Source organism: Pogona vitticeps, chromosome 3 (genome assembly GCF_051106095.1).
Source record: "Pogona vitticeps strain Pit_001003342236 chromosome 3, PviZW2.1, whole genome shotgun sequence".
Classification (NCBI taxonomy): Eukaryota; Metazoa; Chordata; class Lepidosauria; order Squamata; family Agamidae; genus Pogona; species Pogona vitticeps.
In genome coordinates this window covers 141,292,710-141,317,885 of record NC_135785.1, presented here as the reverse complement: position 1 = coordinate 141,317,885, position 25,176 = coordinate 141,292,710, and the positions used below count along the sequence as shown (strand labels likewise).

Genomic DNA, 25,176 nt, shown 5'->3' with positions numbered 1-25,176 from the left:
TTTAAAAATCTCTTTTTAAAAAGCAAAACATAAAACACATCCTGGTAATAATTTTTTAAAACATCACCTTTGTTCAATTACTTTGCATTCAGGGATTTTAATTGCTGCAGTGTGCTCTGGGATTCAAATGAAGATGAAGCCTCTTTTGTTGTGCAATGATTTATGCTGACACTACACACCTCATAGCAGAATCAGGAGACAGAAGTGTCTCACCATCTGCAAGGGAGTATTTGAATATCTGAATGCTTCAGCCCCACTAAGTGTGCAGCCACATATGACTTACAGCTTGACATTGTCATCTAGAAATAACGTTAGTACTTGATTCTGCTATGACTCAGGGATTGCTTCTGAAATATAAAGACAGAGACAATTTCTTCTCTCATTTTGGAAGGATGTGAAAATATCCTTTTTGGGTTTTTCTTCTGTGGTAAGATTTTTAAGCCAGTTATTCTTGCTGGGGAAGGTGAACTTATTATTCTAAAGCTCTGCTTTTATTGTGTTGCTATTTGTTTCTGTCTTTGGTTATGCTTCTCACTTTTTTTACTTGAATAGCAGCAACCTGATCCTCAAAGTCACACATGTGAGACAGCTGTCCTCCATCTGTTCCATCAATAAGACTTTCTGCAGCAATGGGACTGTTGCTCCCTATGCTCCATTGCCTAAGGTGAGTACCCCACAATACCAAAGTGGAGGACTGGTCCTGGATGATTTGTTACATTATTATTATTATTATTATTATTATTATTATTATTATTATTATTATTATTATTATTATTATTATTATTATTATTATTATTATTATTATTATTATTATTATTATTATTATTATTATTATTAATCTGGATATTTTTATCTCATTTTAGCATAAAAAATCATCTTGGGTGCCATTATGGCTGAAAGAAGAAATGTATGTATTGTAGGGGGTAGGTGGATAGAAAGAAGCCCAACCAAGTCATTATTAAACTGTGGGTCAGCTACACATTGTAACACTCCTGTTTTTGTATCAGATTTAGCAAGACTGAAATTGATTTAAAAATACCTTCCTGCATAACATAGAACTAAACATACATGGTTTTGGTTGGGTGAATGATTTTGGTTGGAAAGTGAGGGGTTGTTTATTTTAACTTGATTCTGAGTGTGATTTATTTTTAATTTTTTGGACATGTGTAAACACTTGTGTTGGGGTAAATTCTGTCTGTGGGGTTTGTCAAGTATTGGATGCCAGGATTACAGGTTTTGAACTGCAGGATACCCTGAAGTCCAAACTCTTTCTCTCCCGCTCCCACATCTGTTTCTAATTTACCATTGCATCACGCTTCAAATTTGCCAGCGGGAATGTAGCCCTCAGCCTGACATCAGGAAGGGGCAGCTGGAAACCTCCACAGGGCTCAATGCCATCCGAGCCCCCATGTGGAAGGTGAGACAAGGCCACATGAAAGTAAGCAGGGAGAGAGCAAGCACGAAAGAAAGAATTTAGTGCAGTTTCAGCTCCTTTCAATACGTCCACATCAGTCCCCTTTCCTCCTGTACTGGCAAACAAGCCACCAGCCATAATAATAATAACAGTGAGAGTGTATCCTAAACTGAGAGCTGGCCCTCATTCCACTTCCTTACTCTTTTGCAAAATTTCCTTTTTGGCACTATAGTTAGTTCAACTGGTGCATCATGGCACACCATGATGCACCAATTCCTTGTGGTGCAGTGGTTAAACTGCTGTACTGCAAATAAAACTGTGCTCACAACATGGGGTTCAATCCCAGGTAGCCGGCTCAAGGTTGACTCAGCCTTCTATCCTTCCGAGGTCAGTAAAATGAGTACCCACGAGGCGGGGGGGCAATTTGTAGCCTGCATAATTAACTTGTAAACCACCCAGAGAGTGCTTGAAGCACTATGGGGTGGTATATAAGCAGCATGCTTTGCTTTTATCATATTGATGATGATTGATGTCAATGAAGGGGTAGCCTGTTTTTGCACACTGAATTTTCTGTTGTATTTTAAAATCAGCTCTCTGAATTCTCTCTCTCTCTCTCATACAATATGAAGCAGCTGCAGGGAGACAGGAGACACATATACTCTGGTGATCTCACTCTGAGCTCCCCCAGGGCTCCCAACAATTGAACTGCCCAGAAGATATTTGAATCTTCAGTGGTAGCTCACATTCCAATCTGCTTCTTTTGTGTGGCTTCCTTCTTCTCCCAGTATTTTAACCAAAATGCTACTACAGAGCAAATCTTTGTGATCTCTTCAGGTACCCAGTCATCCTTGTGGCAAATATATTGCTGTGACTTTAAAAAAAGCACAAATAACTTTAATTTCATCTACAGTATTTTGCTACATTTCTCAGAAGACAGTTTCTTGTTGTGAGCTAACTTGTTGCTTCCAATTTATGGCAACTAGAGATGGGCATGAATCAGAAAAATTGTGATTAATTTTGATTCGTGATTTGTCAAGGTTGATACGGTATATCATGAATTACAAATTTGATTTTTTTTCTGATAAAAAATGACAAATTGATATGTCAATCCGATTTTTACTTTAAAACTCTATAAAACGCCCCCTCCCCAGCACCTAGACATCAAATTTGCAGGCAAGCTTCTCTGACTATTCTCTATAAGCCCTGCATGTTTGGTGAAGTTTGACTTTCAGACATCCAAGTTATACACCCACAAAGTAGATCCCTTCAGGAAAGGGCTGTTTAGCAGCTGGCCTGAGGAAACCCAATCTTCACCAAACTTGGAGGGATTGTAGAGGAGTTATGGGAAGCTTCTCTGTGATTTTGGTGTCTGTAGGTGCCTGGGGGAACCTGAGGCACCTAGGGGCTATATATGGGTGCATAATGAAACCCAATCTGAAACCCAATCTTCACTGAACATAGAGGGAATGTAGAGGAGGGTCATGGGATGCCTCCCTGTAATTTTGGTGCCTTGGGGGCTATTTTATAGCCAAACATCAACAAATCAAAAATGGCTAAAATTCATTGATTTGTATTCATAGGGACATTGATTTTTATGAATTGATGAATAAGCAATTTTTGAATGAATTTGGTGATAATTTTTTAAATTTGTGTGCATCTCTGATGGCAACTTTGTGAATTAATGACCCCTAACACTCAAGAATATTTTCTAGTCAGCTCATAGCTGTCCTTCTCAGTCTTCCTCTCATTTCCTGGCTGCAGTCTCTGGCTGAATCACCAGATGAACCAATGTTTCCAGCCTGTGATGTATTGTTCAGTTTTTCACATTTGTTGGCATTTGTAGCTTGAAATAATTCTATTGCTATCTAATCTACTCCCGGTGATTTGCTTCTTCCAAATGCTTTGAAATTCTCATGAATGTCTTGTCACTGCCCCAAGTTTATCCAGTTTATCCACAAATGTTATTACAAAATGCACTTGAGGGTGTGGCCAACAATACATGCCTCAGGCTGCAATTCTATAGACACTTATCAGGGAGCAGCTCCCATCAAACTTACTGGGTTTACTTCTGAGGAGACACATTTTCATCCTTATCTCTTTCTTTTCTTTTCCTTATGGTATGCCATCTTGATAATGTCTTGGTTGTAATCAATTGCTATAATTGTAATTTTAATAGTAAATTTTTAAGAGGTTACATATGTTATATTGCTGTGTTTTATTTGTAAGCTGCCCCAAGTAGACACTGTCTAAAGGAGTGGGGTAAAAATCAAATAAATAAATAAATAAATAAATAAATAAATAAATAAATAAATAAATAAATAAATAAATAAATAAATAAATAAATAAATAAATAAATAAATAAATAATAGCACTGAATACTATTCAGACACACAATTGAATAAGGACAATCACACAAGCATCCCCCCCTTACAGTCTCATTTTAGTGCATCCCTAGTATTTGCTGAAATGCATCATATACATCCAGAATTAAAATTTATGAGTCATAATTTAAAGGTACTAAATAAGAGGAAAATATTTAAACCTTCCCCAGGATGAGAAATTATCTTTGACTCCAAATTAACATAATTGTGGAGATATTAAACCCAGCTGTTCTTATATGTACAATACCTCTGGAAAAGGACACAGTAAAAGATGAAGCTTCAAATTATGAATAGGATTGTGTCACCAGACATTTTATGCATTCCCAGAGCTATTGGCTCTGCTCTTGCATTCAGACAGTACCACTGGCAGCCAGGATAATTTTCAGTTCACTCTTCATGACAAATGGAGGAGGAGAACAGAAGAGAGACATCTTTGTGCAAATACTACAATGAATGGTGAAAGGCTTGCCTCCCTTTTCCCTCTACAAGAAAAGAGATGTTTATGTAAATCTGCAACTTGAAATGAATCTTCATTAAGAACATTGAGATAGAAAGATGCATAAGAGCCTTTTTCCTTCTCCTGCAAAAGGATATCTATCAGCTATATCTAGAGACAAAATTGAAATGCATTTAGATTTTCCCCATCATCCATTTTGAGAAGTTATTTATAATTGAAAGAAATAGTGAAATTATGGGACGTGGTGGCTCTGCGGGTTATACAGCAGAAGCCTCTGTGCTGCAAGGTAAGAAGACCAGCAGTCGTAAGATCGAATCCACACGATGGAGTGAGCTCCCGTCACTTGTCCCAGCTCCTGCCATCTTAGCAGTTTGAAAGCCTGTAAAAATGCGAGTAGATAAATAGGTACCACCATGGTGGAAGGTAACAGTGTTCTGCGTCTAGTCGTGCTGGCCACGTCACCATGCAAACTGTCTACCGACAAACGCTGGCTCTATGGCTTGGAAATGGGGATGAGCACCGTGCCCTAGACACGACTGGACTAAATGTCAAGGGGAACCTTTACCTAATAGTGAAATTTATCTAGAATAAACAAGAAGGTAAAGAGGCTTAAAATATTAATTGATCAATATCTTTGCAAAATCAGAAACTGTAACCTGATGCAGACAATCAAACAAGACAAATATCAAGATGTGAAAGAGGTACATGGAGACAGAACAGTGTGCAGTATTCAAGTGTGTGTTTTTTTTTGTTTTTTGTTTTTTTGCTCAAGCATTTGTGCCCTATGGCCTGGCCCTTTAAATAGAAATGTGAGGAATACTTAGTATTTTTTTTTATTTTAGCATGCCACAGTGCTCTACTCATGATCTGTGTTCGATCCCAATAGATTCAGGTAGCTGGCTCAAGGGTGATTCAGCCTTTCATCCTTCTGAGGTTAGTAAAAGGAATACCCAGCTTACTGGGTGGCAAAGAGAGTGCTTTAGTACTATGTACTATGTAGTATATGTTGAAACAACAACACCAATGTCTTTGTTTGGGCTTTCAGACTTTCCTTTTTCACCACTTGTTGGTTAATGTGATACAGTATCTGATCTAGCTGTGAAAAATTGAATTCTGCAGCTGATCAGTTTTGTTTGGCAAACTAAATAATTGTAACATATAAGGCACATGGAAATAATATCCCGTGTTTATGGACATATTCCATGAAGTTTTAAGCATTGTTCTAGGGCTTCACTTCCTTCTTCATCCTAGCTTGTATTTGTTGACTGAATTCTAGTTTCTGTACATGAAATGGCCCTATATCCCGTACACATTATCACATATATGGAGACATAAAAGATCTGCATTTTTCATTATAAGCTATGATACAACAGTGGTACATACAGACACAAAGCACACAAAATGTTTATACATAGCTTATATAAATGTCCATTGTACCCTACTAAAAATGCAGACCTGACTTTGGTGGGCTTTTATCCCCACCTGAAACACAGTCCCCATTAAACAGCACAATGCTGTCCTTCGGATTGAAATGTACCTGTGCCATTGCCTTTGGTGTATAAGAATCTAGGCATTGAATCATAACTATATCTTCATGTATCCAACAAGTCTAATAGCAAACAATTTGCTTTTCCAGAAGACTTTGTGCAAAGGCAAATGTGTGATATTCTCTTCATAGGAGCATACTAGATATTTATGGCCACCCAGGACTGTGATTTCTTTCTTCTTCTTCCTTCCACCTTCTATCAGCTGCGATTTCAACATTTCTTTATAATTAGTGAGCCTTGTCAAGCTGGTGCAAAGTAGCAGAGCAGTTGGCAGGTGGCCTAAGAGCAAAAGCAAGAATAGAAAATTCTTGGAAGTAGAGACAGGAGCAGAAGTTAAACCACAAGACAAATCCCTTACAGTTGGCTCAGTCTCAACTTGGCAAACCTGAAATGTACATGGGGGAGGGAGAAGGAAAAGAAGGGGGATGCAAGGACAGGATGTATTTGTGTGTGTGGGATACGAATGATAAACACACAAATTAAGAAAACTCTTGATAGCTTTCAGTGTTTGTTAGTGACAAGGCATGCTTTTCCCAAATCTTCAAGATTAAATTTATAATATAAACATTTCCTCCCCCCCATTCATCAGTATTATTGAAGACATTACCCCTTGCATGCTGCCTTACACATCGTAAGCTGTAACAACAATTGCACACACACTGTCACAATAAGTAAGAACATTTCCCCTGTTCTAGTAGCAAAAGCTGAACTCTGAAAACATTCCCCATGAATGGAAAGTGGCATCAAGCCAAACCAGATGGTCTTTTGCTACATAGCATCACAACTAGATATCACATTGTGGCATAGCTAATTGCAAAACTTGAAAAATGGCCATTTTGGATGGGTTTCCTGGAAGCTGTAGTCCAAAAAGTAACTTCTTCAAGCACTGTGTAATTACAGGAGTGCCAGGTGGGATAATATAATGCACAGGAATTTGTCTCCTTTCCTCTTAGCAGTATTTAGCCAATTCTGCCTCAATCCCTAGGCCTGGAAAGGCTTGAACATTTAAGAAAGAAGGCCTTGTTGGCACTACACACAATGTTTCCTGTATGCATGTCACCCTGTCCTCCCACACATGCCTGTAATCAGGTATGCCAAACAACTGATAATGTAAGCTTACATAGATTTATCTAAATTGCACGCCCCATCTACTTTATTCCAGTTGTCCAAATCTTGGCACTCTAAATGGCATATTATGCAAATTAATCATTTTATATCATGTTAATTGTTAGGTTTTTTTTTTCCTACTGATATATTTCAGCCTTAATATCAACTGAGACCTGAGAGATGTAATAGAGTGTAATGGTTCTAGGGTTGGATTTGGAAACGGGAGACCTAAGTTCAAATCTCTGCTTAGTTCTAAAACTTACCTGGTACAACTACAGCCTAATCAAACCAATTTACAGTTGCTTTTGCGACAAAGTGGGGAACTATGTATAACAGTCGTGTATATCACTGGTGCATACAAAGAAAGAAACAGTGGCATTTAGCCGTGTGCATAGCCTTCTTTCTTTGGCAGTTGTTTTTTGCCATCAGGTTTTGATAATAGAAAAATAACTTTTGTAGGTCTATGAAAGGACTACATAAATTCCCTATGACTGACACAGTGTCATCTTATTTGAGGAAAACTGTAGGGGGAAGTAAGGGCAAACTGCAGCAAAGTGTCATTTCCTTCAGAAATATGGTTATACAACTAGAAAATTTCTTTAAGCATATTTTATTTTTTGTACATGCACGTGGACACCCACACATTCGAGTTCATACACCTATATAAAAACCAGGTACCAATCCAATGTGGCACCTCCTTCCTCAGCAATATATTGGGACTGTTTTGTTTCACTGCAATGGGCTATACTGTAGTAGTACAATTCACTGCAGAGTCTGAACATTCACCATTTGCACTGCACCATACAAATTCCCTAGGCCAGAATGGCTACTGACCCCATTGGCCAGGAGATTCTGGGAACAGCAGCCCAAGGAAGTAACTATGCTAGTTTCACCTTCCTAGTAATATATCTATATAAATTTCCTATGCACATTTACTGAGATGTAAGACCTATTTAATTTAGTATAATATATAGCTAAGAATTCAAACAGCAATAGCAAGACAATAGCAGAGCTCCCACTCTGTAGTGGGAAAGATGTCACTGGCAGTGACTGTGTGCAACTTGTATGTAATGGAAAGGAGCTGTGCACACTCCAAAATAACTAATAAAAAAGAAAATTTTAATTCCTCCAATCTGCCACTGCAACGTACAAACTGCCACTGCTGCTAATGTTATTCTTATTGTATGGGTGGAGCTCTGGAAGAGGGTATTGGCCATTAAGAACAACAAAAAAAGATACTTCTTTATGTCCTCCTCTTCCTCCTTCTCTTCTCTTGTTTCCTCTGTTCCTTTCTTCAGGGCTGTACCGAGATTTCAACTGCCTGCAAACCACCTAACAACCAAGCATTCCCACAACTGTAATATTTACTCATAACCTTTCGTTTATTACAAGTCTACCAAAATCTGTTAAACTGTGGGTGGCTTCAGTCATTGGCTGATCACACAGAAAGGCTTGTTTCTTTCAAAACAGAGGATGCATGTTTTGCTGCAATTCACTAAGAGCAAGAGACTCTGAGAAATGAAAGTTCAGAACCTGAGCCAGCTGGAGGTCTAAACAAGCACCAGGTGGCACGTCTAAAACATGAGTAAACTCCAGCCAATTAGGTAGTGTGAAAACCCTAATTTAGTTGAGTTTAAGCTTTATTCCATGTGATGGTTGAATCTCCATCTTGGTTGTACCACCTGAGTATGCAGATATGAGTTCATAGGATTCAATGCTCCTCAATACAAAATAATTCCATTAATATAAGAGGCTAGCATCTCTGCATATTGGTTTTCTATGTGGAGGATGATAGCTTGAGATGATAGCTCCATCCTTCACCATGGAGGACTGTTCAAATACATCAGCCCTCAGATGCAACCATGAATCGACGCCACAGGCCATGCAGATGTATCTTCCTGGGAAGAAGTAGGCCACAGTTACCTCTTCTAACTGGCCTTTCTGTTCTGCCTTCATCCTACCAGAAAACAGAACAAATTTTACCACTTGTAACTGCTCCAACATGACTTTTTGTTTTTCAATACCTGGCAATGTGTGTGTGTGGAAGAGAATGAATGGAAGAACAGCATGGACTAGGCTGGTATTTACCTAGGCCTTTTGTGGAATGTCCAATTAATAATGTGCATCTTAAAAGGATTGGCAGCAGAAGTGCAGTGTTTCATACTTTTGTGTGTGAAATAAACTGTGGAAAGTGCATAATATGTAACAATCAGTTTTGCAGTTGAAGGTTTGTGAGTATTAGTTTTCCCAGTGGTTTAGCCTGCTTCTGAATGTGTTCTGGATTTGTCCTGTGTTATTCTTCTAAAAATAATGACCATGGAAAAATAAATTTGAAGGACTCTTTTGGGCAATATTTGGCAGCTGCTTTCTTTGAAGACCTTTTTATGGCTCAGCCTGGAGACCAAAAAGCAGTTCATAACCACTATTTATTACAATAAATTTCAGCATAAATTTCAACTCCTGTTAACAGCTACAAACAGATCTCCCTGGGCAGAAAAAAACATATGCTATCCTTCCTATTACCTTTTTCAAAACCATAACCGCAGACTGCAAACAACTTCTGTAAATCAGATTTCACTGCATATATCAACTGCATTTGGAATCAGCAGCCAACAGGTGGATTTATTTTTAAAAAGAGAAAACAAGAACCATGAAATATAATAAACTTTCTGTTCTGCCAGCATTCCCTGTTTGAAACTGATCAGATGTTATTCCATTTTTAACTCTCTAATTGCATCTACATATTGTAATTAGACCTCTATGGCTGTAATCCATAAATCTATTTACTCCAAGCATTTGATTCTAAGGTAATTTGTCCCTTCTGAATAGACTTGAGTTAAATGGACAAATTCCAAATTTACAATACAATATTTTTGGACATGAAGATAGTTCAGAATAGTGAGATCAAAAGCTTATGCACAAAATATTCATTTACTTACCCATTTTTTTGTGGTGGATCTTTAATACTCTGTTTAATATTTGAAGCCTTGTTTCCTTTGCCATTCGAGACTTCATACATTTGCCAGCTAAAGTATTAAGGCACCTATTAGAAGCAGTAGCGCAGCCAGTACTTTGTACTGCTCTTCCTAAAGAAGCTCACTATGGCCCACTATTTTTGTTCTTTAAAAATCCTTGGGCATGATTTTTCTCTAGAAGCCATAGACTCACATTACATCCTCATGTTCTACAGAAAAAAATAGTGATTACCACTGTTATCAGTTAGTAGCTTCTTTCTACTAAGCTCTTGTGAGGTATTACTGAAACTCTTCATTGCCCACAAAATCTTCCTCCACCATTTTGTCATACCCAGTTTTGAGCCAGACCATTGTTTGTATGAGAGCTTTCACCTATGCTTTTGTTGAACTTTTTGAGAAATATGTGATAACATTTATCATTAAAAAGCAAAGCATGCTGCTTATATACTTCCCCATAGCGCTTCAAGATAATTATGCAGGCTACACATTGCCCCCCCCCCCGTGAGCTGGGTACTCATTTTACTGACCTCGGAAGGATAGAAGGCTGAGTCAACCTTGAGCCGGCTGTCTGGGATTGAACCCCAGGTTGTGAGCACAGTTTTGGCTGCAGTACAGCAGTTTAACCACTGCATCACAATTAACAATCACCATCAGAAAATGCTAATTACTCTTTTACATATTCAGTAGCAAAATAATATAGAATGATTCGATTTGTTTAATTTTATTTGTTATTTAGACAAACACACACACACACAAAACAAAACTAACAGTCCTGCTGGATTAATCTAAGGATGTGTCTAGTCCACATGGTTAAGGGCTCACTAGAAAAATGATGAGCTAAGGATGTGTTGGTCATCTCTTTCTTGATTTGGTTGCAACAGGCTGTATCTACATGGAAATATAGCCTGTCAAGATTTTTCCTACACACATGGAAATTCTTGGCACCAGCAAGACAAGTGCTTTTTTCCTTTTTCCTTTTTTTTTGCACAATATTTTTGCAAAATACCTTTTCTCTTTGCAAAGGGAATCACTTGTGAAAGGAGCCCTTTATGAAGGGACCACAAACCTGGACTCCTTGGAGCTATAGCACAAAACATCTGGAGTTATATCATGGCATATGGTAGTCCAGCTCCACAGAAACATTTCACAGGGAGAAGAAATGCAGGACTAAGATATTTAGTGCTTTGTTGCTTGATGCTGACTTAAGGAGGTGAGCACTCATGGAACCCAGTAGAGTGGATCAAGACGATTTTATTTGTAGACAACAGTAAACAGTAAAATAAATAATTGCACTTGTGCAACATAGATTGCACTTTATTGATTGATTTGGGGTGTGGTTACACTGATTTATATCAGCTCTGATATATTTTAAATCAATTTACAGTCACATGATTTTTGTAGCAGTGTGCATATTCACAATGAAAATTATACCCCGATATAAAGTAAGGGCTTAAAACCTCTTCAGGAAACAACAACTGAGATTTTAAATTGTTTCATTAACCAGCATGTTTGCAGACCATGTTTTCAATGCTGTAATCCATTTTTAAACTGTCTTGCATATCAGTGGAGGGGGCCACATGGGCTATTAGAATTGTTGCTTTTGAGGCTTTGTCCTACATACACCTGCCCTCACACTGGCTGCCTCCCACAGCCATTTGCTACTGCTGCTGGGGGTTTGTTTTTAATTTTTTAAAATTTCTTTCCAAGTGGAATAATGATAGTCTGACATGGCAGCAGAGAGAGAAAGGGAGAAAACACTCCCTTTTTCACAAAGTGAAACAGACTAGAGAAATTTACATGGTCTGGAGTTTCTAGCTTAGCAAACTTCAGATCCAACCCACACAGAGAATCATATTTGGCAAGAGTAGCATGTAGCACTCATAGGTCCTGAAGTGGACCCAGACATAATTACAGGGCTCAACCTTTCCTCAAGAGGCTAACTTACCATGTCAAGAAGACTTTCTCATTGAAAACAGGTAATTTGATAAGGGTAGGTCCATTGAACTAGTGAAGATTTGGTTAGTCAACTCCTCTGTAAGTTCCATGGATTCAATGACCTTAATCCAATTTCAAGTTACTACACTAAGCAACAGAAGTTCAGCCAGCATCTCTGTTCTAGGGATGTAAATCATTATTTGTCATGCAGGGATGAGGAATTGCAACATTCTTCTCTTTGAAGATGAAGAGGAACTTCATGGATGTCTTGATACAGCTCTTGCATTGGTAAGAATGATGTTTTGCAGAAAACTCAAATGCCAATATCACAGAAAACTGCCAATTTCTTATAAAACATAATGCAAATTCTGCCATTGCCCCAAACTAGGATGATTGCTACATTTTAAAAAAGAATTTGAAGCAGCAGATGGATTGCTTGAATCTGCCTTAATGATTAGTCACTTTTCCCATGTAGCGTGCTTTGCCTCCTAAAGGGAGGGGACACTACAGATATTTCATATAAATTAAAGAGACCTGGAGTAGAGAAAAAAGTCGACTGTCATACTCTTGACAGGAAGCAAGGAATCTCATAAGGGTTTACAATTCCTCATCTAGATTTCTTATTATGTTGTGGTACCATCCATCAGTGAGAATGGGGAACTTAGCAAATATTATTTCTTTACGTAATCTATACAGTATCTTTCCTTTAGGTGAAACAATGTGTGCGTCCACACACAGAACAAGCACAGAAGGACAGGCTTGGTGATCAAACCAACACAAACCACCCATCCAATTTTTCTATTTTCTGTATATCTGGGCAACAAGGCAGCAGCTATTGTAGTTTTGCAAATTTGCATAATATTTGCACAATTGATGCAAAAATTGCTTTTCACAAATGCAAGGACCCTCTTTGATACCAGCAGGTAATATTTTATGATCTCACAGGTAAAGAGAAAAAAAGCTATGGCACTTTCTCATTCTAGCACATGAGATCAAGATAATCCAGCATGTTTACCTCTGTGTTTTCAATCCACAGTTCTACCTAGTTAATAAAATTTTAAAAAATCAAGAAAATAAAATGTTTGTATGTCTGTACAGAGCATCCTGCAGTAAGGACAATACTATTCAAGGATGCTTTAGGTGTGGATTTGGCTGGGGACTGGACTAAATGATCCATAGGGTTCCTTTGAGCTGTATAATTCCATGACTCCACTGAAATGTGAACCTTGAGGCCTATGCAGGCAAAATATCTGTAGAGAATTTTTTTAAAAAAAATCAGTAAGCTTAGAAAATATTCATTGTACTGAATCATTTATTTATTAAATCATGCTAGCAGTATATGATTCTCTCTACTAGTAAAAAAGTAAGCATCACAACAGTGTATTTTGCTCATACTTAGAAGTGACAAATCAGAATAACAGATGAACAATCAGAGTAGCTTTACTGTTCTCCTTTTCTATTCCGAAGAGCCCTGTAGGCTGTGGCTTTCATTTTACAGTGCATTAGTTCAGGACCAAAATTAAAATTTATGTTTCTACTAGAGATTGGGATGAATATAAAAATGGATCCGTTTTTCTGATAAATAGAGCCAATTCGTCATATATTTGTCAATCCGTATTTGTAAAATTTTAAATCAGGACGAATATGGCTTGACGAATATTTCCTCGGTTTTATTTGTTGATCAGTTCATATTTGTCTATATTCGTTACCCCTTTTGGGAGCCTCTCTGAGCTTGCTGATGCCAATTCGAAGCTCTGGCCAATCAGGACAAAAATCCTGGATTACCATGTCTGGCAGCCAATATTTATTTATTTATTCAATTTATATGCCGCCCACACTACCCAGAGGTCTCTGGGTGGCTGCTGAAAGCTGTATCTAGTTTTACAGATGCTTCATATAAGCTTTTCCCGTCTGGCTGTTCCCCACTTCTGTTCATGCTCTCTGGAGTTGAGCTCGCTGGCTTGCTGGTGCACTTGTGTTTTCACTTTTGTGGCAGCAAAGCAAAGACTTACATTTTTCTTTTTCATCATCATTCATCATTCAAAACTGGCAGACTGTTCATTCCAGATTCCTAGCTCTTCTACAGCCTCAGTAGGTTGGCAGAGCTTGGAACAAACTGCGGGAGCTCAGCTCACCAGCGGACCCGTGGATTTACCACCATTACATTAGTTGCACCTTGGACCCTATTTATCTGCTATTATTGCTACAGTTGTGGAACCTCAGTCTTCTTTCCTTTTGCTTCCTTCCTTTTGCCCCTGCCTCTTCCTTTTCTTCTGCCTCCCCAAGCCTGTCCAGGCATATCTATGCCAAATGGGCCAGGCTTTGCCCCATCCAATGCCTGTCCTGCCATCCTATGCCAACACGGTGCTCCAAAGTCTACTCGGGCTACTGCCTGAGTAGGTTGGCAGATCTTCCAATCAACAAGCCTAGTGGCTCAGCAGCAGTTTAACTCAGTAGGTGGGCAGAAGCAGGAACAAGGGACAAGAGCTCAGGTCACCCCATTGCATGGATTCAAACTGCTGATCTTCCGCTCTAGAAGCCCAGCGGCCATCCTCATTAACCACCGCTAGTAGCACCTTGCAGTCGGCCGCTATTCTCCTGCTGTTGCTGCTGCTTTGACAACCTCAGTTGCTTTCTGGGGACAAACTTTTGTAACTTTGCAGGCAAATGTGATATTGCAGAAGAAGAAGACCAGAGTCTCCTGTGGCTGCCTTTTCCCTAGTGCCCTGATGGGGCCAAAAAGCCTGCTTTTCTGCTGCTGTGTGCCTGAGTGCCTGATGAGACAACACACTATACTTTGCTGTTGCCTTTTCCCTCAGTGCCCCGATGGGGCCCAAAAGCCTGCTTTCTGGCTGCCATGTGCCTGAGTGCCCGATGGGGCAAAACACACCTACTTTGTTGCTGCCAACTTACCTCAGTGCCCCGATGAAGTCCAAAAGCCTGTCCAGGCATCACCCCATTGCACAGCTTGAGACTGCAGAGTTTATCTTGTGCCAACAACAACCACCAACCCTTTTCTTCACCAATAACAAAACAAACAACACCATCACACAGCTTCAGATTCAGACTGCAGAGCTGATCATCTGGTTTTCCAAAGCTGTCCTCCTGGCTTCCCCGTGCCAAGAGGGCTGAGCCAACCCAAACCCTTCCTGGTAGTAAAAAACCACATACTTGACTAAATAATTAATTATTTCTGGAAGCTTATGTTTCATATGCCATCTTGATGGCAAACGCCACCATCTTGCTCATCGATGTTGAAGATTTCTGCCACTACACACCCAGTGGGCAAAGCCTACTTTGCTGCAAATTGCCTTGGTGCCCGATGCCTGTTAAGCCTACTTTGGAGCCAATTACCTGTGCTTGATGCAGCAACACACTAAATTGCTGCTGCCAACTTCCTCAGTGCCTGATGGGGCAAGACACAGTACTTCGCTGCTGCCCACTACTGCAGTGCCCGATGTGGCAACACACTCTGATTTCAGTCCCATACTAACTCAGTAGGTAGGTAGAAGTTGGAACAAACTACTCAAATGAATTAGCTCAGCTCACCAGCAGCCCCGTGGATTAACCACTGTAGTAGCAGCGCGGCCAGGCTCTGCCCCACCCACCTAAAGCCTGTCTGCTCATCTCCCGAATGTACCAAGAGAGCCATCTAAACCTTTTGGCTGGCACACCCAAAGCCAGTCCTGGCACCCCCAAACAAGCAAAAAAGGGGCATCCAGCTCTGAGCAGTAAGAAAAATGAATAAATAGTTGCTTTTGTACAACTAAAGTGTACAAGAGCAAAGTGTTGGGTGATGCCCATAATGTGCCAAGACAGAGGGCTGTACAGCCATGTTGGCACACAGAAAGCCAGGCTCTGCCCCATCCAAACCTGCCCAGGCATCAGCCCATTGCCCCATCAGCCGGCTTCAGATGGCAAAGCTTGTCTGGTTTTCAACCCAAGCATCTTTCTTTCTTTGAAGGTTCTCAGCAAGTCTAGTTAGACATTGGTGGACAGATGAGTCTCCTAGGCCAGACTATGCCACATCCAGTCTGTATGGGCGTCCGCCATGCCAAAGAGGGCCTGTCTCAGCCCCACCCAAAGCCTGTCCAGGCATCATCCCAATGCCCCATCGCCCGGCTTCAGATGGCAGAGCTTGTCTGGTTTTCAACCCGTGCCAAGGGGGTTGATCTGTCTAACCCCCTTCAAACCTCCAAGGGCTATCTTTATCATATCTGGGTAGTCTCAGCAGCCATGTTGCAAGCAATCCCCAGCTTTTCAGTTCTAAACAAGTATCTTTGTGGCCCCATCGCCCGGCTTCAGATTGCAGGGCTGATCTGTTTCCGACAGCCCCACGGCCCCATAGATTAACCACTGTTAGTAGCACTGACCCTGTTCATCTGATGGTGCTGCTGGTGCAGTTGGAAGTCGCAAGCAATCTCAGTTGCCTCCTGAGGGCAAAAACCTTTTTTTTGCAGGCAAATCTGATGTTGCTGAAGAAGACCAGAGTCTGCTCTGCTGCCTTTTGCCTCAGTGCCCCGATGGGGCAAGACACAGTACTTTGCTGCTGCCAACTACCTCAGTGCCTGATGTGGCCAAAAAAAGGTTGCTTTCCTACTGCCTTTTCCCTCAGTGCCCAATGGGGCCAAAAGAGCCTATTTTCCTGCTGCCAACTTCTCCAGTGCCCGACAAAGCCAAAAAGCCTGCTGTGCTGCCAAATACCTCCTTGCCTCCAGTCCTCCTGAGGGCAAATTCTACTTCACTGGCAAATGTAATGTTATGCTGAGCTGAAGACAAACTTGATGCCTCATGCATGCCTCTGCCAAAGGGACCTCTCATTCTGCTGGGGCTAAGTATAACTCCCTCAATGCCATGGGCTTCTGTGCCATGTGGTAAACTCTCCCAGGGGGACCCAATTTTTGGGTGAATAACTTGGAGTTCCGATATCCAATCTTCACCAAAGTTGGCAGGCATGTTGGGGAAAGACATAGGAAGCTCTGTTGTGATTCTGGAGTCTCTAAGTAGCTGGGAGGAGCTTTCCTGGGGTGTCCTCTTTTTGACTATATTACTTGAGGGTCTGTGATCCAATGTTCACCAATCTTTCAGGAGTTGTAGAAAAACATGTGAAGAAGCTTCCCTTCAAATTTGGTGTCTCTAGGTCATCGGGGCCAGTGTTATAGCCATTTAAAGTGCAGATGAATGATGGATTGATTCGTCGATTCATCGAAGAATATTTGTATATTCGTATTAGTTGATTTGTTAGCCTTGACAAATAACAGATCAAAACAAATCACCATTTTTAAAATTCATCCCCATATCTAGTTTCTGCTGTCCCTACTGAGGAACAGAAAAGACTTGGCCATCAGTCTCAGCTATTATTGTGGCATGATGTATCACGTTTGTCAAGAAGCAAAGACCCATTTTGAAATGCTCTTGTAAGAAAGAAAAAACAAAATCCTTAGGAACCCCACATCTATGGTCACTTTGTGTTTTCATCACAGTTTCAAATTAATTAGTGAAGGACTGCTTCAAAAGCCTTAATCTGGGCTAGTGTATTAAGACACATGCATTAGCAGTTTCCTGTTTTCGTTTCGACATTGCATGGTTTAAAGAGTTCTTTTTTATGTTCATTGAGTAGTATTGAGGGCCTTAATGCACAATATTGACAGAGTAATAAAAACAGCAAATTACATTGTAGGCTTCGTGCCAGCTTCATTAAAATCCTAGTCATACAGAGAGAGAGAGAGAGAGAGAGAGAGAGAGAGAGAGAGAGAGAGAGAGAGAAAAGTGGGTAGAGAGCAAAAAACAACAACACACAGAATGACCACATAGGGGATGCTGAGCAACTGTACATGAAGTAATGCTGGTTTGTTGTTCTTCCTACACTGGAGAGTAAGGATTGGCCAAAATAGAAATCTAATACAAGTGGTAGAATGGATTCTGCTACTATAAATGGGGAACAATATCATGAATGTCCAATTATATCCTGATGAAAACAACTAGCATAGCAAGAAGAACTAAAGATGGAAAAAATAAATTATTTATAACAGGGGGTGAGTACAATGTGGGGCTCATGCAGCCTAAATTGATATTTTAGTAGGATTTATGATTGATTTAATACCTCCCCAGTGCTGGAAAGAAATGCAATGGGGAAAAAAGCAGAAAGCAAAACAGGGTCCCTGTCCTTCAAATTCTCCAGAAGCCACTGTATTAATTATTTTATTTTATCTTTTTGGCTTTAAACTAAACTCTCTCTTTAGCACACACACCCCAAACAAAAATCAACACTGGGTGTGGTCATGTAGACTCTGCTTGTGTTTATTCTCTGTATTTGTTTTGGCCATTTCCAGGCCTGTGATGTATAATGCCTAGGTTGCCCTTGATTGATTTATAACCTGTGTCATGTTCACATATATTCACATATTAATCCATTCCATTCTATTCCACTTTCACTTTATTCTGTTTTTGTATATATATTTATTTGCAAGTCTGAACATATGTGCTGCTGAATACATATATATTTAAAGATTGCTTTTAAAAACACAAATACAAGCATGCCCCCCTGCAATTTGCTTTAAAAATGCAATTGGATACATTTTTTACTTAGAACATTTGAGTTGGGTAAAAGCTAGTGGATTGCACTGCTCCAGTTCAAACATTTGTCAGGAAGGTGTGGGTCAATTCAGTTCATATGGGAAGCACATATGAGGGGGTCCCAGGGGGATTTAGTGTTGTTGTATCATCCCCATTTTTTCCATCCCAGTTGTCCCTCAAGGAATTTCCCTACCCTGATAGATGGCCAAACCACCACCTGAGAAGTCAACCACCATACCAAAATCTCCAGTGGAAGTGGTGGAGTAGACAACAGAAGGAGTTTTCCCCAAATGGTCAGAGAATAATGAAATGACGAGAGTCAGGAAAAAGAGGCAAGGTTGAAAGGTTCAAGAAGGGAGGAGGAGGGTCAGTAGGTTATAAAAGGGGAGGAAGAAGTGTGTAAGTATGATAAGGTTGGACTCGTGGAAATTGGTAGTGGAGGAGGAAGAGGAAGAGAAAGAAGAAGAAGAAGAGGAAGAAGGAGAGACTTGGGTGAATGCATTGGAATAGCTCCAATCAGAGCTGCCCAAAGAAATACTAGAAGCATCTAGTTTTAGGTGGCCCAGGGACACTAAGAAAAGGACAGAAGCCACGTGTAGAACCAGCCCCAAGGAAGCCCATGCCTATCCAGCTTAGGTGTTGGAGGAGGCAGAGACAATTTAGCCACCACTGGCAGCGGGAAGCAGAGCTATGTGGTACCAAAGTATGACTCCCTCTTCTCAGGGCAGAGGACAGAGGCAGGGGCAATTCTGAGCCTCTGAGGACTTGTGAGAAAATGGTGAAATAAACACTCCCTTTCTTTGGACTGACAGACTGCCCAAAAGTAGACTGATAAGAGTGGGTTATTTAATAGTTTGTATGGTTGGCACAGTTCTTATTTACTTTTTAATCTAGTTTAGTCAAACTGATTTTAAAAAGGAATTTGGACTCTGCCTGTTACGTCTGAACCAGTAGACCATTTTGGAGTCTCTTTCCTCATGGAAAACCTGGGGGCACACACAAATGTCCTTACATTTGATGATCTTTCTTAGGTTCTTCATAGGTGCCCTTCCAAGGCTCAGTCTTCTAATTTCTTGGCTGCAGTCTCCATTTGATTGGTGATCGACCAAAGATATACAAAATCTTTAACATATTCAGTTTCTTCATTCTCAACATTAAAATTCTTCAGTACCTGTGATTTTTGCCTTCTTAATGTTCAAATGCTGCATTTTTTTCACTTTCTTCTTTTGCCTTCATGAGGAGTCTTGATTGGCCTTGGATAGTGGATCTGCAAACCTCAGTGAAGCACAACCAGAAGTGGGCCAGCTCGCACATGTAACAAATCAGGGGTCCTGCTGCTAAATCATTCATAGGTACCTGGGTAGTTCCAATAGTAATCCAGCTCTTATGAACAGAATGAGCAATATATCCAATTTTATGAGTTTTTATAGAAAAGGTTGTTGTGGAACAAACACTGGCAAAGAAGAGGAAGACATAATAGCATGCCTGTGCCTGTGGAGTTTAGAAATCCCTGGTATAACAGAGGTGCTTAGAATCAGGTATTTGCATGAAGACACAAAAGCTTATGATTTTTTTTCCCTCAAAGTTGCTCCAAGACTTCTGGTTAACCCTGATCTTGCTGAAAAACCAAACCACGCCAGCCCAAACAGCAGATTTGACTTATTCTATCTAAAAAATTACCTTCCAAGTATGAAAGTATTGGACAATTGAAAAAAACAACCCTAAACTGAACATTTTCTTTTTTCACTTTAATATCGAAGAAATATATCCAAACAGGGAAACAGCTGAAAGAATATCACGTACAATCAATAATGACTGCAGCACAAATGGAATTTTCTGGTAATGGCCACAACTATTAGAAGAACAAAACAATATCATATTTAATAGCCATAAAACCTCGGAAATAACTAGTTTGGCATTAAGATGGTAAGGACTGTATAAATGATAAAGCTGCAGGCTGCAGATATGTCTCCCAGCTATAAACAAAACTCATTTTCATTGTTTTAGCCTGCTCTTTAAATCTTTGATTCTAAAATACTTTAATACCATAAAACAGGATGAAATAAAGTAACCCACCAAAAGGGGATGATGACCTGATGAAATCAAGGCACAATCTAAGAAAATTTAACCAGAAGAAGTTAAGACATTTGATGAACTTTCTGTCTGAAGACTATTAAAAATAATAAATTTAGGCCACTGGGTTATTTGCTCATGTTTTGAAAGTTCTGTCTTAAACAATTTTGTAATCTATGTTTAAATGTCTTCCCATTTAAATAATAACAGTCCTATAATTGAATAAATAAAGGGATCGTATTGTGAAACTATTTTAGCAACCAAGTTTTCATCTTTGTCATGGTCTCTTAAAAGCACAATAACTACTTGGCTTATTAAAAGGAGTGTGTCTGATTCAGTTGTAGTAGTTCCATGCTTCCTGATCTCAATGTACAAATGTGGAAGGAATGCAAGGGGAAATGATAGATTATTATTCCTTTGTGGTAACATCAAGCACATGACTTGTAGAGAGTCTATATGTGGATTCTAGCAAGTCCACACTACATGTTTCACGTGGAACCATGAAAGCTATTTGTATTTTTTAAACTGATGCAAGTGTGTATTATTTGAGCAGAAGGCTAACTCTCCCAACAAACTTATAGAATAAACTTAGAAATTTTAGTTCCACTGAACAGCTTTTATCATAGTTCTTAAAAGTGCAAGCCAAATTCTATGTTGTTCTCAGAGATCTATGAGGAGATGCCCTTGCCCAGGGCTAACTGTGGTACACAAAATCCATCAATAATGACGATGATTTTGTTGAAGAAAAATCAGTCACACCTTGGCTCCATCTTGCTTGATACAATTATTTATTCATTTTAATAAAATAAAAAGTCTCAAGGAAGTTTGCTAAAAATGATATCTGTTACAAAAAGGACATCATATCCATTGTTGGAGGGTAATTTTTGAATATTTCAATATCATTTTTCTTAACAATAGCATTTCCTGCATTTTTGTGATACAATCCAGACAAATTCTCAAGGTAAGAAATATTCAGCAGTGATTTACCATTGTCTTCTACTGTGTGCTGTGGGTTAAACCACAGAAGCCTCTGTGCTGCAAGGTCAGAAGGCCTGCAGTCGTAAGATCGAATCCACATGGAGTGAGTCCCCATCGCTTAGTCCCAGCTCTTGCCACCTAGCAGTTTAAAAGCATGCAAAATGCAAAAAAAAAAAAAAAAAGAGTAGATAAATAGGTACCACCACGGTAGGAAGGTAACGGCGTTCCATGTCTAGTCGTGCTGGCCATGTGACCACAAAAAATTGTCTTCAGACAAATGCTAGCTGGGTTGGAAACAGAGATGATCACCGCCCCCTAGAGTCAGACACGACTGGACAAATTGTCAAGGGGAACCTTTACCTTTTACCTCTACTGTGCAGTACTAACAATAGTTACCTTAAGTGTCCCACTGATCTTGCCTGTAAAATATCCTCTGCTGCTGACCAGTAACTGCCTCCAGGAGTCTCTTTGTCTCCCCCCCCATTAGAATTCTCTGTTTTCTGCTGATGTGACTGTTATATTTCTGACGATGGTGTGTGCATCTTAGTCTGGTCTCAGCTTTGACCATTCTGCCTTGAGTGACCCTGCATTATGATGGAGTCTACTCTCTTGAGGGCATTGCCCTCACCTTCTCCAACACATTCAACCCCCCACATCACCTTAAGATGTTCATCTAACTGTAGATGCTAAAGAAGAAAAAATTGAAAGCTTTTATGCAAGCATCCAGGAGGAAACAGATCGCACATTATAACAAGATGTGCTGATAATCACAATTGACTGGAAAACAAAAAATGGAAACAAAGCAGAACCAAAATATGATCTGCTTTAGAAACAAAGCAGGAGAATGACTCATAAAACTGGATGAAGCCAACAATCTGTTTGTTGCAAATATATGCTTAAGCCAACCAAATAGGTAAGTGTACATATGAACATCACCAGATGGTCAATACACAAATACAGAAGACTACATAATTGGAAGCAATAGATGGAGAAGCTGTATACTTTCTTCCAAAACAAGACCAGTACACATTGTGATAATGATCATGAATTATTAATAACAAAATTAAAGTAAAGCTGAAAAAGAACACAGTGAATCATTTTGTCAAAATATGATTTAAACAACATTTCTGATAAATTTGAAGTCCATGTGAAGAATAGAAGAGTTTAACTAAACTCAATCAACCAGGAACCAGAAGAATCATGGATTAAAACCAGCAATGTTATTAAGAAAAAATGCAAAAAAATATTATTCTGTAATAAAAAGAAATGAAAAGCCTAGATGGATGTTGAAAGAAACACACAATTTTTTAAGAACAGGCAAGAAGCAAGAATAAAAAGAGAGAGAAATAGGTTCAGAATCTTGAATGGAATTTTTCAGTGACTATCCCATAAGGGCAAACTATTACATTGCTCAATATGAAGAAATAATAAAGAAATATGTAAGAAAATCTTTTTCACATAATCCAAGAAAAAAGAGAGAGGAGGATTTAAACTTAGTTTAGGGATGTTGACAGACCATAAGGTGAATATACTATCTGACCAGAGTAAAATAATGAGGAGCTAGAAAATATGCTGAAAAACTATAGAGAAGAGATTAAAGAATGACGGATTGGTTGTTGTGGGTTTTTCGGGCTCTTTGGCCATGTTCTGAAGGTTGTTCTTCCTAACGTTTTGCCAATCTCTGTGGCTGGCATCTTCAGAGGACAGCACTCTGTGCTCTCTGACAGATTGATTTGAAGGAAATCCTGTAATGAAGAATCTGCAATTTAGAAAGTGAAGTGAAAGGTCCTTGAAAGAACACTTCAAGAACACTTCAAAGCACTTGAAAGAAATGTATCACTGGAAGTAAATGGGATGTTTAACTATTTTAAGATATAGAGACCACATCTGTCAACATCCCAGCAAAGCTATGCCAACAAATATGGAAAACAAAACAAGGGCCTACAGACTGGAAATGTTCAGTATACTGAACATTCCAATCCCCAAAGAAGAGATGCCACGGAGTGCAATAGCTACAGGACTACTGCATTAATTTTCCATGCAATCAAAGTGATCCTCAAGGTGTTGCAGCAAAGACTTTTGCACTCTAAGAAGTGAGAAATGGTTGACATTCAAGCTATATTCAGAAAAGGTAGAAGCACTAGAGATCATATTGCAAAGATATTTCAGCTACAGAAGTGTACCAAAGAATTTCAGAATAAGATCAGCCTAAATTTTGTAAATTGCTACAAAGCCTTTGACTGTGTGGATACTTTTAAAATAAATGAATATGCTTCAACACTTGTTTGTCTTGATGTGGAATCTATACTCTTGATAAGAAACAAGCGTTAGGGCAGAATATGGAGAAACAGACTGATTTTCTTTAGGCAAAGCTGTCAGACAAAGGTTTATCTTCTTACCTTTTCAACTATAAGCAGAATATAACATAAGGAAAGCTGGATTAGATTTGGATGAAGGTGGATTGAAAATTGCTCGAAGAATCATCAATAATTTAAGATATATCCATGGCATCATATTAGTGGGAAAAAGCACCAATAACCTAAAAATCTCTTGATGGTGAAAAAAGAAACTACTAAAAGGGGACTAGAATTAAGAAGACAAACATCATAACTACAGAAGAACTACATAACTTTAATGATGACACTGAAGAAAATGAAATTATTAAAGATGTTGTATACACCAGTTCTGTCATCAATCCAAGTGGGGACAGCAGCCAACAAATCAAAAGAAGACTGAGAGATGGAAAGGCAAATATGAAAGAACTAGAAAATATCATCAGGTGTAAAGATGTGTTGTTGGAGATCAAGGCCAATCAACCACTCCTTTGTATCTATGATTAGTACTAAATGGATGTGAAGCAAGACAGTGAAGGAAGGTGATAAGAAAAAAGATCCATTCATTCAAAATGTAGTGCAGGAGAAGAGCTTTGCATATACTGTGGAACACGAGAAAGACAAACAAGTGGATCTTTAATCAAAGTCTGAACTCAATTAGATCAAATCTTTCTATCACTAGTGTACATTAGGACTGTTACATACAGCACTGATGTTACCTGTCTGTCATGGGTTTGGAGGGAAAGTTCCATCCTATGGGGAGTGGAAGGCGGGACATCAGAAGGAGGGGCTGTACTGTATATAAATGTGAAACCTGTGTGGTGAGAGAGAGACAGACTGTGAGACACTGGGTTGTGACGAAGCAGCAGCTGGGAAGAAGAAGCTGTTGTGGGAGTCTGTGTGTCAGACAGGGTACTTCTGTGTGTCAGAGTACCAACCTGATAGGTTCAGGTGTCTGTTGGTTAGCCAGAACTGATAGGTTCAGGGTCTGTGCTTCAAGTTAAGGGTTCTGGGTGAACCAAACTGTATGCTTGTATGAGTGAGAATAAGCCACGTTACTTTATCCTATTCACCTGATTGTTTATTTTTCCCTGTGTGTATTTAAATAAACCTTATTCTTTTTATTGTTTAAAAATCCATCCCTGGTCTGTGTGACTTCTTAAAGGGAATGGTTGGTGGCAGCTTAGTGTAACTGTGTGGCAGATCCCAGTAGGTCTGGGTTTGTCACATTGATTGGTGTCCAGCGTGTGGGATACGACTGGTCCAGTTGTCCAGCGGTCCAGCAAAGCCTTGGCAAGTGTGCCCAGAGCAAGGGGGGTCTAGTCAGGGACAGTCTGAGGCGCGTAGGTAATCTTCTAGGTGTACCTCACGGGGAGGTGCACTAGTGGAAGAACGTGCCA

General features: G+C 39.5%; 1 long non-coding RNA gene across 1 annotated transcript; it reads left to right on the top strand.

Annotated features, from left to right (window-relative positions):
* Positions 1 to 265: 265 nt before the first annotated feature.
* LOC144588289 (uncharacterized) lies at positions 266 to 24,012 on the top strand. The gene is made up of 3 exons (XR_013543785.1): positions 266 to 664; positions 12,028 to 12,104; positions 19,632 to 24,012. It is a non-coding gene; the product is annotated as an uncharacterized LOC144588289 (long non-coding RNA).
* The last annotated feature ends 1,164 nt before the right edge of the window (positions 24,013 to 25,176 follow it).